Source organism: Durio zibethinus, chromosome 11, assembly GCF_047325235.1.
Source record: "Durio zibethinus cultivar Kanyao isolate XHJ-2024 chromosome 11, ASM4732523v1, whole genome shotgun sequence".
NCBI classification, from domain to species: domain Eukaryota; kingdom Viridiplantae; phylum Streptophyta; class Magnoliopsida; order Malvales; family Malvaceae; genus Durio; species Durio zibethinus.
The window spans coordinates 11,293,915-11,309,438 of record NC_143172.1 but is presented as its reverse complement, the minus strand read 5'-3'; the positions used below and the strand labels follow the sequence as shown (position 1 = coordinate 11,309,438).

The following is a 15,524-nucleotide window of genomic DNA, read 5'->3' as shown; positions in this document are numbered from 1 at the left end:
TGGCCCAGAAGTACTGCCCTATAGAAAGTTATCCACTTCCTTAATAGCCCTAGTCCCCTTCAATTCCTTAAGCTTAGGGATATCCATATGGGACTTTGGCACTCCGGTAATCATGCCATTCCCAAAGGCTCTTTTGCAAGCAGTGAGCTCCCCTTTGAGCTCCTTGATCTCCTTACGCATGATCTCTACCAAGGCCTCAAAGGCTTCATTTTGTTGGGTGAACATGTTGATGGTCTCATTTAGAATAGGTTCTATTTAGTTGTGATTAGGTCACACTCAAGGCATTCATGAAAATGGCATCTCAGAGTGATGTTGCAAGCCAACAACTAGAGGCCCAGGAGCAAGGCCATGGAAAAGGCAAGAAAGTGAGTTCAAGGGACATCTGGTCTACCATAGATATGCAGTTGGCCAAGGTGAAGGTGATAGAGGGTGATGTGAATGAGAAGCTTGATGAGGTGAATGCTCACTTTGAGGATTTAGACTCCAAAAAGAAAGAGCACAAAGGTGAGATGCAAGGATGTCATGGTCTTAGAGAGGAGACATAAATCTCACATCAGCTGTGTACTAGAACTGATCTTGGGAATAATGGTTCACACTACCTTCTCCTTATGAGACACATTTTGAAGGATAAAATCATGAGGCTTAAAGGGGCCAAAATGGATAATACCTCATAAGGCTGTGGACTGTGATAGTTAGGTTGATCTAGAACATGGAAGAGGCTATCCCTATGTCATGGAGCCTTATGAGCCTGGAACTTGAGTCTCGACCTGTGACAAGTGTATTGAGCCAACTTTGGGGGTACTAGTAATGTGCCCTCGAGGATGGTGGGCCTTTGTTGGAGTGGGGTAGGATGTCATGGTCCTAGAGATGAGCCATGAATCCTATATCAACTGTGTACTAGAGTTGGTCTTGAGATATAAGGGTTCATACCACCTTTTCCTTGTTAAGTGCATTTTGTAGGATAAAATCGTGAGGTCCAAGGGGGTCGAAGAGGATAATACCTCACAAGGGTATGGACCAATATAGTTAGGTTAATATAGGACATGGAAGAGACCATCCTCATGTCTTGAAGCTATACAAACCTAAAGCTTAAATCTCTACCCGTGACACCAGCACCTACTAAAAAGGTGTTTGAGGTAACAACCTACACCAACCAAAGGCTAGCTTGCACCAATGGTGATCGAGGCAAGTGCCTACATGAAGTGCCAGCATCTGGTGATGGTGTCTGAAGCAACATCCCACACTAAGGGGCCAGCATTTGGCAATGGTGTCTGAGGCAACAACGAGCTAGCAACTGTCAATGGTGTTGGATGCAACTGCCCATGCCAACCAAAGGCCAGATGCTATCGATGGCATTCAAGCCAACAACCCACACCAAGGGCCAACGAGGGCCAATGGAGTTCGAGGCAAGTTCTTGCACTAAGGACAAGCTCATCCCTATAATGAATACTAAGGGCATTCGATTGTTGTTTACTTGGATGCTTGAAGGAAGGATGTCATCGCTCAACTAAATCAGTTGCAATGGAAAACACCATTCATCCCTAACCCCAGAGGTGTGCAGTGTAAAAAATAAAGTGAGAGGACTTTGGTAGGTGTAGGGGGGAGAGAGGGATGAATCAAAGTGACAAAGGGCTAAATCTCAGTGGATCATGGCAATAAGGCCATTCTACCATTGACAATACTCTGTCACATATTAAGTCATCTACAAAGGATTCTACCTATCGCTCGATGGGAATTGAGCTTTAAGAAGGCCTGCACAAGTTGTCCACCACAGGGGCTGCACTTATGATACATGCCCTTGGGGGCCATGGGCCCTTACTATGGGTCAATAATCGGGGAATGGACTTGAGTGTCACTTCTAGTATGGATTCTAACTTTGAGGCATTTAGTCATAATCTAGTGCACAGTAGTTTCATACCATAGGCTTTTTAACCAAGCATGATGACCAAATGTGCGAATCAACGGTTCCCCTCATACTAGGTTGAATTACTATTGTAACGCTGCTATCAATAGGGTAAAACTAACCTATCTCATGATGATCTAAACCCAGCTCACGTTTCCTATTGAAAGGTGAACAATTCAACACTTGGTGAATTTTGCTTCGTAATGATAGGAAGAGTTGATATCAAAGGATAAAAAAACAATGTCATTATGAACACTTGGCTACCACAAGCCAGTTATCCCTATGGTAACTTTTCTAACACCTCTAGCTTCAAATCTAAAGATCTAAAGATCGATAAGTCATGTTTTCACCATTCATATTCATATTGAAAATCAAAATCAAATGAGCTTTTACCCTTTTGTTTCACATGAGATTTTTATTCTTATTGATTTCATCTTAGGACACCTGCATTATCTTTTAATAGATATGCCACCTTAGCTAACCTTTCTACCTGACAATGTTTTCCACTAGGATCAACTGGCCGAGGCTAGTCTTGGGTCTAAAAGAAGAGGTCGTGCCTCTTTTTTGATTCAAAGAATAAGTAAAATAACGTTAAAAGTAGTCGTATTTCAATTTCTCTTGAGGGCTCCCACTTATCCTACACCTCTCAAGTCATTTCACAAAGTTAGACTAAAGTCAAACTCAATAGGGTCTTCTTTCCCTGTTGATTCTACCAAGTCTATTCTTTTAGCTATGGTTTCACTGGGAAGTAGACAAAGATAGTGGGAATTTCATTAATCCATTCATAAGTGTCACCAATTAGATGACGAGGTATTTGGCTACCTTAAAAGAGTCATAGTTACTCTCATCGTTTACTCGCACTTGGTTGAATTTTTTCACTTTGACATTCAGAGCACTGGCAGAAATCGTATTGTTGAGCATCCACAGAGACCATCGCAATAGTTTGTTTTAGTTAAATAGTCAGATTCCCCTTATCTGTACCAATTTTGAATCGATTATTTATCCCTCAGGGAAGGCCCTCGAGGGAGCTGTTCCCAGTCCATCCCTCCACCGACATGTAATGACCTGCTCTCACCTTGGGAGGAGCTCAAGCAATGCACCGGTAGCTGATAGGTTTGGGACTAGGCCCCCCCATCCCCAGCCCTTAGAGCCAATCCTTTTCCCAAGGTTATGGATCCATTTTTTTGACTTTCTTTACCTACATTGTTCCATCGACTAGAGGCTGTTCACTTTGGAGACCTGATGCAGTTATGAGAACAATTGGGCACAGATAACACTCAGTCCTTTAAATTTTCAAGGGTCGTAAGGGGTGCACCAAACACCACATGACATGCGGTGCTCTTCTGGCCACTAGACCTTACCTCTGGCTAAGCTGTTACATGGTGGGTAGGTCATTAAACAGAAAAGAAAACCTTTTTTGAAGCTCCCATTGACATCTCTGAACTCTCTAACATTGCTATCAGTCATCATATCTCAGTTCAAGAATTTTAGCTTGATTCCCTTTTAAACCTCGTGCCATATACGCTATCTGATTGGTTTCCCCCGTCTCTTATGATCGACTAATCCATGTGCAAGTGCCATTAACATGGAACCTTTCCTTTCTTAAGCTTTCAAAGTTTTTATTTGAATATTTGCTACTATTGACAAGATTTGCACCAATGGCCACTCCGTCCAAGCTCATGCCTTAGGTTTTGTGGCGATTGCCACATTCTCCTACTCATTAGGGCCTAGCCTTTGCCTCGATGGCTGGGTAGGTCACGTGCTTAAGCACCATCCATTTCAAGGCTATTTGATTCAGCAAGTGAGTTGCTCCACATTCTTGAGTGGATTTTGACTTCCATGACCACCATCCTATTGTCTTAAGCGAACAACACCTTTTGTGGGTTCTAGGTTAGTGCATAGTTGGGCACTATAACCCAGCTTCTAGTTCATCCCACATTGCCAATTCTACTTACCAAAAATGGCTCACTTAGAGCTCTTAATTCCATAGCATGGCTCAATGAAGCAGCCATGCTATCCTACCTATTTAAAGTTTGAGAATAGGTCAATGGCATTGCATCCCCGATGCCTCTAATCATTAGCTTTACTCGATAGCACTCACTAAAGGTTCTAGCTATCTTAAGGGAAACTTTGGAGGGAATTAGCTATTAGGTGGTTCAATTAGTCTTTCACCTTTATACCCAAGTTAGATGAATGATTTGCATGTCAGTATTGCTACAGGCCTCCACTAGAGTTTTCTCTGGCTTCACCTTACTGATGAATAGTTCACCATTTTTTAGGACTTACAGGCATGCTCACTCTCGAATCCTTCTCAAAAGATCAAGGTCGATCAATGATGCACCTATGAGGGATCTTGCTAATCAGCTTCTTTGTGTCTTATGGGTTTTCTAGCCTATTGACTCACATACATGTTAGACTTCTTAGTTCGTGTTTCAAGATGGGCTAGATGGGGAGCCCGCAAGCTGATGTTAGGAGCATGCTTGTGCCAAGGCATGCCAAGATGACGCGTGTTGCATTCCACCATCATGGAGATGATGTCTCCATGGGCATATCAGAAACCCAGGCTTAGGCCACAGCCATGACCTGCATCGATCCATGCCTTGAATTGATTGACGGACTGGCTCTCGCCATTCATATCCGAATGGGACGTATCATCAGCCCCTTTTTACTTCTCTCTTGACAATTTCAAGCACTCTTTGACTTTCTTTTCAAGTTCTTTTCATCTTTCCCTTATGGTACTTGTTCGTTATTGGTCTCTCGCCCATATTCAGCCTAGGATGGAACTTACTGCTCGATTAGGGCTGCATCATAAATAACTTGACTTATAGATAGCCTCTTATAGTGCGACAGGGTCTACACACAACGAGGATTTAACCCTCTCTAGTGCCTCTTTCAAGAAGAGTTGGGCTCGGTCCACCATTGAGGACGCTTCACTAGACTATAATTTACATGCTAGGGGCACCTGATTCTCAAGCTAGGCTCTTCCTGGTTTGCTCGTCGTTACTAGGGGAATCTTGGTAAGGTTTTTTTCCTCCACTTATTGGTTTGCTTAAAATTAGCGGGTAATTACGCCTGACCTGAGGTTGTGAAGTGAGCATCGATTGAGTGATGTGGGGGCTTTGATGGGGTTTAGATGGATAATGAGCACACATCATCAGAGAAGAGGCATGTCGAGAGCTTTACTACTGACGATCACGGTGCTATCGTTGTCGATGACTCACTTTTGGGCTAACCATGATCAATGAGATCATGAGAGGCCATCTTCTACCCGTTCACTTGAAGCCCGATGGGCGGGGGGTTGGAAGGGGTGATGATGCATGACATCTAGGTAGGTGTGCCCTCGACCTAATGGCTTAGGGTGCAACTTGCCTTCAAAGACTTGATGGTTCATGGAATTTTGCAATTCACACAAGGTATCATATTTTGCTACATTCTTCATTGATGTGAGAGTTAAGATATCTATTTTCGAGAGTTGTTTTGGTTTTTCATGACAAAACGTCTCATAGTGCCACCCATACATGCACCATGAATGGGATGGTGATGGTGCACATACTTTTTTTCATTCCAGTTCCTTTGAGTGATTTGCATTGAGGGTTCATTTTATTCAGTCATGGACAATGATGCCGATCGTATTGCCCACCTGAGAGGTAAAACATAGTGACTGTCATGCCTGTCCAGGGTCAGAAGAGGCTCGGGGCATTGAGGCTCCCTCGGTCCCTCAGTGTTTCATTAACACATTCATGGGTTGTTCATTAAGCTAGTTTTGACAATGACTCTTTTGCAGGTTCACCTATGTAAACCTTGTTACGACTTCTCCTTCTGTTAAATGATAAGGTTTAGAGGACTTCTCATGACATCGTGGGTAGTGAACCATCATATCATCACTATTTGAACACTTCATTGGACCATTCAATCGGTGGGAGCATCGGGTGGTGTGTACAAAGGGCAGAGACATAGTCAACGTGAGCTGATGACTTGTGCTTACTAGGAATTCCTCATTGAAGACCAACAATTACAATGATATATCCCTATCACAATGAAATTTCAAAGATTACCTGGGCCTATTGACCAAGGCTATACACTCATTGAGTACATCAGTGTAGGTGCGTGTGGTCCAGAACATCTAAGGGCATCAAGACTTGTTATTGCCCCAAACTTTCTTGGCCTAAGCTACCATAGTCCCTTTAAAAAGCTAGCCACAAAAGATCACCTCCGCGTAGCTAGGTAGCAGGCTAAGGTCTTGTTCATTAATGGAATTAACTAGACAAATCGCTCCACTAACTAAGAACAGCCATGCACCACCACTCATAGAATCAAGAAAGAGCTCTCATTTTGTCAATCCTTACTATGTCTCGACAGTATCTGATCATCTTTGAGCCCCTGACTTTCATTCTTAATTAATGAATACATCATTAGAAAATGCTTTCATAGTTGTTCATCTTTCATAAGTCCAAGAATTTCACCTTTGACTATGAAATACTAATACCGCCCTTTGTGCCTAAACCCTAAACCCTAATTTGAGCACTCTAATTTTTTCAAAGTAATAGCACTAGATGAATGAACTAGCCAATTAAAGCCAGGAATGCATCACCAACAATAGGGACGAGTAAACCGATGCTTATCGTGAGTCAGACCAGATGATCCAACCCTTGTTCCAACTATAAGCTTTTTAACTATAACATCTTAAATATACGTTATTAGAGCTAGAATTACCACGGCTACTTGCACCAAACTTGCCCTCCAATGGATCCTCGTTAATGGATTTAGATTGTACTCATTCCAATTACTAGACTCATAGAGCCCAAAATTGTTATTTGTTGTCACTACTTCCTCTTGTGAGGATTGGGTAATTTGCATGCTTATTGCCTTTCTTGGATGTGGTAGCCATTTTTCAGGCTCCTTGTCACATGCCATGTGTTCCTTAGATCAAAACTACTTGTCCGTGTAGCACCAAGACTATTCATAGTCGAGGTCAACCTTTCAAGAATCCATTTTCCCATGGACAACTCAATGTTGATCCTTCAAGCTGCATACTCATGAGCCTTTCCTGGCTCTGACATTGTAAGGTCACACCTTAATAGGGAGGAACCCAACTCTCATCAACTCATGAGCCCATGATTCTAAGGGTGGCCTCGAGCACCTATCTCTACCCATAGGCATCAAGTTTTCGAGCACTGACCTTCAAATTTTCATAGGGGCCTACAACCTTGGTTCTCATCTTATTATTTCTTTTTGGCATGGTGAGAATCCAATACATATCTGCCCACATTGTATGCAATCTCTCGTGCCAAGATCTCGTAAGCTCAACACAGATGCTGGTTAGTAACCAACCTAGAGCCTTTAGGCTCATCTCATCCAATGAAACTCATTTCTTAGGGCCTCAACCCCTAGCCTCATTTTAGGCTACCCACACACATGATGGATACTCAACATCATGCCCATCCCACCTCAGGGACTTGGGTGTGCTACCCCAGCCACAACATCCTCTTGCTAATTGGCCACAAAGGTCTAGTAATGTGCTAGCCTACTAGCCTGCTCATATCTAAGGCTCATTGGTGCCCCTCTTATATAGACACCATATCATGATCTTTTTAGCTCAAGAAGGGGAAACTGAATGGCATAGCAAATGCTACCTTCTAACCCAATTGTTTAACACAAAGGCACGATACGAGGCTTGCTGTTGCCCACCATCCTCAGGCTTACCATGACCTAAGGGGACACTGTGCCACACTCATGATCTTATAATGCCTGCCCACCTAAACATCATATGTGCCTAGGAATAGCTCACTTCAGACTAGGCAAGTCTCTGCCTACCCACTAGCCAAGGGGGTGGTGCAGAGCTAATACTAGTCGTCCCCCTATAAAGAGTGTAAGAGCTTTTCTAGGCCTCCTACCAGGCACTATAAAAATATTTGAAACACTTTTCTTGCCAACCTTTTTAGGGCCTTTTTTCAACCAACTCAGGGTTCGGTGATCTTATTCTTGGTCACCATAATTCTAGTATTCCACTCATTGCTCTACTAATCCATACAAGGGTGCCTACACATAGCTTTGATTGATATCACCCGACTGGCTACCTGGCTCTAGGATCCCTCCCACTAGCTCGTACTTGCCCATGCATCTTGGGGCTTAGGGCTCACATTGCCCTCACACAATATTAGAAACATGTTCTCTTGCTTAAAATGCCCACACATAGCTCTAAGACCACCATCTTGCCAATAAGGCCTTGACCACTGCTCAGCTAAGGGTTAGTCAGGGTAGACTGAGGCACACCAGGGCCTGACCATAAGACTCCTTCTTTAGAATAGAACCATAATTCTCCATCACCCATCACCCATCACCACCATAGTAGGCCACTCTTCTACTATAAAAAATTGATAGTGTAAAAATTTGGATGATGCATTGCTGGCATAAAGGACATGCGATCCGTTGAGTTATCGTGAATCATAAAGCAATGGGCAAATCCTACGTTAACCTTTTATCTAATAAATGCATCCCTTCCAAAAGTTAAGGTTTCTTACATGTATTAAGTCTAGAATTACTACGATTATCTAAGTAGTAGATACCATTAAACAAACTATAACTAATTTAATGAGCCATTTACAGTTTCACAATCTAAATTAGTTCATACTTATACATGTATGGCTTAATATTTGAGACAAGCATATGACTATTGGTAGGATCAACCATGTAGCATTCCTTCAGGATGTTGGCATCGCTGGGCCTTAATGCACTGACTGAGTGTTGGAGAGAGCCAACACAGAGCACAAGCATCATGCGTGTTGAGCAAGTGAAATGCATAGCATTGGATGAACAAGGGTCAAGAGCTCACACCTACAAAATGTTCTGCATTTGAGAACATGATTGAACACTAATGCACCAATGCAGCCATAGAGGTTTGGGTGGCACACTTAGGACACGAGGCACGATTGAGGTCCAACTCATAGCCCCTAAGGACACAAGATAGATAAAAGATGGCAAGACATCTAGTTTTCATTAATTTAGGTATGTAGCATAGGATCCTGATTGTGCCTCTAGGGTACAATGACCACATAGGGTGAGATTGAAGAAGATGACCGATCGATAGTTTGATGCATGAAGCATAAAGCCTGCCAACATGAACAATCATAGCAACACTCATATGCCCATTGTGTATAAGTGGTAGCATCCACGTGCATCGATCCATAGCCCACCTGATTGATTACTCAATAAGCAAGTAGAGGAAACAATGTATGAGGCCATGCCGTAATCGTTTGGCATAGAAAACACAAGCAAAGGCCACAAGACTGCCCCTATCATCCAATAGGCAATAATGCCATAACACCACTAATGCTTGGTCTAGCCAGGACCGTACATGCAAACTCCACTATCACCACCCCAATGAGACATTGCCCAATTCAGAGACTTGTTCCTAGGGTCTTGGGTAGAATTGGCTACATGCATGGGCTTAGTTAGGCCAAGCCATTTTTATGGTCGATAAGAAAGAACCATAGACTGCCACATACTTGAGAGACTTGGCCAAGCCAAGCCCATGACTATAGGTTCTGCTTGTACCACCCCAAGGAGTCGTTACCTAATTCAGGTGTCATAGGCTTTGATCTTAAGCCAAACTCCATGTAGCCTTAGATTAGGAATAAACTTCGTATGCCTACGTCAGCCTACAAAATAAGCATGTGAGCACAAAACCAAAATTGAAAGGCAAAATACATAAGCTAAGAACATAAAAGAATGTTGGAATGCTTTGTATATTAATTAGTGATGAACTGAATACGAATGAGGGGCTGGCCCTTTATTTATAGTTAAAGACCTAGCTCTATATGGTAGTTCCTAATATCAATGGATTACATTTTTGATTTCAAAATGATAGATTACATCCTGATTTTAAGGATTGACTAGGTCTCTTTCTATGTGCTACAAATCTTGAAGGCTTTTAGATGATTCTAGTTCAGCCCCTTTCTTGGGCCCACTTGGGTGCAGTGTGGGCATGTTACGAGCCTAGTCCCAATGCTGTGGGTAGGCTTGACTATCAGGTAGGTGGTCCAGACACTTCTATCATGGTTATTGTGCAAACTTCCACTTCTATCTCTCGAGCTAGGCCATTGGTGTGCGAGTTTTAGCTCCTAGTGCGCTCGCCCTAGGTGTGCCCATTTTGGGTGTGACATTTTTCTCCACTTGATATTGTAATGCCTTTATCTCATTTTCTATGTGGAACTACCTGATCTAGTCCTAGAACTGCCATAAGTCTTTTATTGGTTCCCAACTAGCTTCATTGTTTGAAAGCCCCTTCTATCACACTAAGTACTCCTATCTTGGTTTATAACTTTGCTGCATCACTACCTGATCAGCAAGAATGCATTAGACCTCCTTCTTATAAGAGGCCCTAGCTCTCAATGGTGCATGCCTTGACTCTTCCCACCATAAATCCTCTTGGTTTTTATGGAATGACTTGAGCATGCTAACATGGAAAATTAGGTGCACCTTCAGCTTTGGCGGTATATCTAGCTTATAGGCAACCTTACCTACATTTTTAAAAACTTTGAAAAGTCCTTCGTACCTCTGGACTAAGCCCTTATATAGATCTTTGTTATGCATGATGGGGTACAATTTCACCAAGACCAAGTCCTCTACTTGGAACTGCACATCCCTCATTCTCTAGTTTGCCCATTTCTTGGACTTCTTTGCTACTTTGTGTAGATAGACTTTGGCTAAGTCAGTTTGCTCCTGCCAATCCATGGTAAACTTATATGCTGTTATGTTAGGCTTTATGTAACTTGTTGCAACTGAACCTAGTGTTAGTGGCTGCTGCCCTGTCATGATCTCAAAAGAGCTTTGGTTCATTGCTTCACTCTACTATAGGTTGTATGACAATTAGGTGACATCAAACAGCTTGGGCCAATCCCACTATGTGGCATTCACATAGTGCCTAAGGTAGACCTCTAATAGTCTATTTACTCGTTTAGTTTGCCCATTAGTCTAGGAATGCATGCTGGTGAAAAAGTTCAAGTCTGACCCTAATAGCTTGAACAACTTAATCCAAAACTGCCATGTGAATCACCTATCCTAATCACTAACAATGGTCTATGATACTCCTTAGAACTTTACCACATTCTTCAAGAATAAATAGGCTGCCTCCTTAGTTGGGCACTCTTTTGTTGCTAGAATGAAAGTCTTGTACTTCAAAAATCTATCCACCACTACCATAATGCTCCCAAACCCATCCACCTTGGGTAGACTGACTATGAAATCCAGAGTGACACACTCTCATGGTCGCTCTAATATGGGCAAAGGCTTAAAGAGACCAGTTGGTAGCTTGAACTCTATTTTATCCTGCTAGCACACAAGATAGGTTTTCGCATGGGCTTTAACATTATCCCTCATGTGCGGCTAGTAGTATCGATCTTTTAGTAAGGCTAAGGTGTGGTGCATTCCTGGGTGACCAGCCCACTTTGAATCATAGCATTCTTGCATAACCTCCCTAGGGAGCTTCCTGTGTTATGGCACAAACAACTGACTGCCCCTACTCTAACCTTACTTAGCACGGTTAATGAGCATCTTTGTTGTAGCATCATGGGATGGCCCTTCTTTAATGTGTAGCATCAAGGAACTTTCTAGTTGGTTGATGGCAGCAATGCTTACCTTTTTGTTGAGGGTGTTAGCCATAATGTTTGCATGCCTAGGCTTGTATTCTAACCTATAATCAAATTCTACAAGGAAGTCTTGCCAATGGACCTGCTCAAGGGATAGCTTCTTATGTGTCTAAAAGTAGTTAGTTTCAACATTATCAGTTCTGACCATAAACCTCAACCCTAATAAGTAATGCTACCAAGTGCGTAAGTAGTGCACCACTGTTATCATCTCTTTATCCTATACCATGTATCTATGCTCGATCTTATTGAGCTCCCAACTCTCGAATGCAACTGGATGTTCTTCTACATCAACACACCCCCTATTGCAAGGTTTGATGCATTTGTATACACCTCATACAGTTTGGTAAGGCTAAGATTGGCTCTTTAGTCATTACCCACTTCAACTGATCAAAGGCCTGCTAGCATTTGGTGCTCCAATCCCACACTTTCCCTTTTTTAAGCAAGTTATTCAATGTTGTGGTGATGGATGAGTGGCCTTTGTTAAAGCGCTGGTAGTAGTTAACCAACCCAAGGAATGATTTCAGCTCTTTGACTTTGGCTTATGGTTCTTAATCTAGAATTGCATGAACCTTGCTAGCATCTATGTGTATCTTGCCTTCTCTCATTATATGGCCTAAAAATAGTACCTATCGATGGATAAATCAACACTTTTTTTTTTTTTACAAATAGTTCATTCACCCATAAAACCTGGAATACCTACCTTAAGTGGTCCATATGCTCTTTCAATATCTAGCTATAGGTAACAATATCATCAAGATAAACCAAAACAAAACGATCAAGGAATGGTTGTAGTACCTTGTTCATGAGCATGCAGAATGTTGCCAAAGCATTGGATAGTTCGAATGGCATGAACAAGAACTCATAAGAGCCATAGCGGATGACCCAAGTGGTTTTAGGCTTATTTTCCTTTACGATCCTAACCTGGTAATACCCTGATCACAAATCCACTTGATGAACCACTTTTAGCTTCCAAGTTAGTGAAACAGGTTAGCAATGAGGGGGATAGGATACTTGTTCTTGATGGTCAGCTTATTCTATGCCTGGTAGCCAATACATAACCATAAGGACCCATCATGCTTGCGTTAGAATAAAACTGAGGCACCATGTGGGGCCTTGGATGGCTTAATGTAGCTAGCATCGATCAATTTCTTGAGCTGCTTCTTTAACTCTTCCAACTCTAGGGGTGACATTCAATAATGGGCTTTGGCTGGTGGCTTGGCCTCAGGCACCAGCTCGATCTTATGGTTTACCTCTCTCTTAAGTGGTAGCTTGCTCAGCAACTGTATAGGCAACATATCGCTAAAGTTCTTTAACACATTTAGCACTTCCAAGGTGGTTTTAGACTCTATCTTATTATGCTTATCATACTTCAGGGCAGTCAAAAAGGTGTCTTTATTCCTACTCACTAGCTTGGTAAATTGAATGGTCGATAGCACCTTGGTCTCAAGCCTAGAGCCACGCCTTAATGGTACAAGGCATAGGCACCGTGCATCTAGAATGCTTATGTAGTTGGCAAAAGGCACAATGAGGATGTTAATCTAAACAAAGAAATCTAAACCAACCACAAACTCATAATCATCTAAGGGCATTACCTTAATGGTCTCTTTGCCCTTTCAAGCTCCAAGTTGTAGCCCTACCCCATGTGCCAATCCAATGGTTGGGACTTCTTTGGAGTTAATTATCTTGATGGTACTAGTCTCCTTATGCACCTTCAGATAGAGTTTCTAGGCTCCATCACTAGATATGAACAAATGTGAAGCTTTTGTGTCTACCAGAATGGTCACTTTCTTGCCAAACTAACAGATCCACATACATTAGCCTTTTTGGCTTATGGTTCATTTTACCTTGGACTATATTGAGCATAATAGAGCCAAGCTTTATAGTCTCCTTTTCTAGCTCATTATCTGACCCTTTGTCTATGGTAGTCAGCTTACCCTTTTTAGGGTAGTCTTATGTTACATGTGGCCTTTCATATAAAAAGAGATCGACTTCCAGTCTCTCCTAGCCTTCCATTTCCCTGTTGGTGGCCTTCCCTGGCCATCTTTGGCTGAATGATCTTGGTCCTTATCTTTGGCTTGTCAGCCACGGCCTCCACCCTTAGACTATCATTTCTGATCCTTCTTACCCTTGCCTTTCCCCTTGGGCTTGGAAGACTCGAACTTGTTTTGTGGCTTAAACTCTACCAAAGACTCAGCAGTGATTTTAGCTTTCGCAATATTACGAACTCCCCTTCTCTACAGCTCATACTTCACCCATGGCTTGAGTCTATCCATGAAGGTGAAAAGACCTTCGATCTCACTCAAATCTGAAGTCTGTAATATCAATTCAGAGAACTTCTAGATAAACTCTTACTCTTACCTTACTGAATTGATATTATAGATTTTAGATTTGAATGAGATGGGGGTAGAACTAAGGTAAAAGTATTCCCTGAATTCCTTTTGAAACTCTTCCCAAGTTCCAATCAAGGCACTATCACACCTTACATCATCGTACTTGTACCTTTACCATAATAAGGCAACATCAGTAAGATACATCAAAGTAGTGCTTACCTTAGTAGCATCATCCTGCATGCCCATGGCTTGAAAGTACTAGTCCATCCCCCATAAAAAGTTATCCACTTCTTTAGTAGCATGAGTACCCTTGAACTCCTTAGGCACTCTAGTGATCACGCCATTCCCAATGGCAATTTTGCAAGTAGTAAGCTCCCTCTTGAGCTCTTCCATCTCCTTATGCATGGTTTCCACCAAGGCCTTCAAGGCCTCATTCTGCTAGGTGAACATGTCAATGGTCTAGTTTAGAGTCACTTGCATCTCACCTTTGAGCACTTCCTCCATGGATTCCAAATCCTCAATGTGAGTCTCCACCTCATCAAGCTTTTTTTTCACATCAACCACTGTCAGCTCCACCATGGACAACTACCAAGCCATGGTAGACCAAATGTCCCTCAAACTAGCTTTCATGCCCCTTTCGTGGCCTTGATCTTGGCATTTAATTATTGGCTAGAAACATCACTTTGGGATGTCATTTCTACAAATGCCTTGAGTGCGACCCAAATACAACCTTCAAGCAGAACCTGTTCTGATACTAACTGTCATGGGCTCCAGTCTTAAGCCAAACTTTATGTAGCCTTAGATAGGGAATGAACTTCGCATGCCTAAGTCAACCTATAAAACAAATGTGCGAGCACAAAACCAAAACATAAAGGTAGAATACACAAGCTAAGAACATAAAAGAATGCTAGAATGCCCTATATATTAATCAATGGTGAATTGAATACAAATAAGAGAGGGGTGGCCCTCTATTTATAATTGAGGCCCCAGCTCTGTATGGTAGTTTCTAATATCAAAAGATTACATTTTTGAATTTAAAATTACAAATTACAAATTACATCTTGATGCTAAGGATTGATCATGTCCCCTTCTATATACTGTAGATCTTGGAGGCTTTTAGGTGGTTTTGGTTTGGCCTCACTCTTTTGGTCCCACTTGGGTGTAGTGCAGACATGTTGTTAGTCTAGCATCAGTGCATTGGGCAAGCCTGATTGTTGAGCGGATGATCCATATGCTTCTACCATGGTTATTGCATGAACCTCTACTTCTATCTTTGATGCTCAAGCCTAGGCCACTAGTGCACAGGCCTTGGCTCCTAGTGCACCCACCTTGGGTGTGACATAGGGACTTGGTCTGAGGTTTCGGGTAGCATCAATTGTAGGCACGCTGTCATGGTCAAGCCTTTGTGTGCCTTGGTCCTGCCATGATTAACCTTGAGTTGAGTAATGGTCGAGGACTTATTGGCAGGATAGTGGTCCTAGAGCTGTGTGTGGGCATTTTAAGCATGTGAAAATATTACTGATATTATGTGTAGGCAGTGTGAGCCTTAGACCCCAAGATGCACGAGCAAGTGTAAGGCAATGGGTGGGTGCCTTGGAGCTGATTAGCCAGTTGGGTGCTATCAGTCGAAGCCATGTATGATGG

At 42.4% G+C, this 15,524-nt stretch overlaps 2 non-coding genes and 1 pseudogene across 2 annotated transcripts; all 3 read right to left on the bottom strand.

Annotated features, from left to right (window-relative positions):
• Positions 1-1,611: 1,611 nt before the first annotated feature.
• Positions 1,612-4,989, bottom strand: LOC149516130 (25S ribosomal RNA). Its single transcript, XR_016346719.1, has one exon. It is a non-coding gene; the product is annotated as a 25S ribosomal RNA (ribosomal RNA).
• Positions 4,990-5,221: 232 nt separating this feature from the next.
• Positions 5,222-5,377, bottom strand: LOC149516129 (5.8S ribosomal RNA). The gene has a single exon (XR_016346729.1). It is a non-coding gene; the product is annotated as a 5.8S ribosomal RNA (ribosomal RNA).
• A 293-nt stretch (positions 5,378-5,670) lies between these two features.
• LOC149516128 (18S ribosomal RNA) lies at positions 5,671-8,596 on the bottom strand (annotated as a pseudogene).
• Between the last annotated feature and the right edge of the window lie 6,928 nt (positions 8,597-15,524).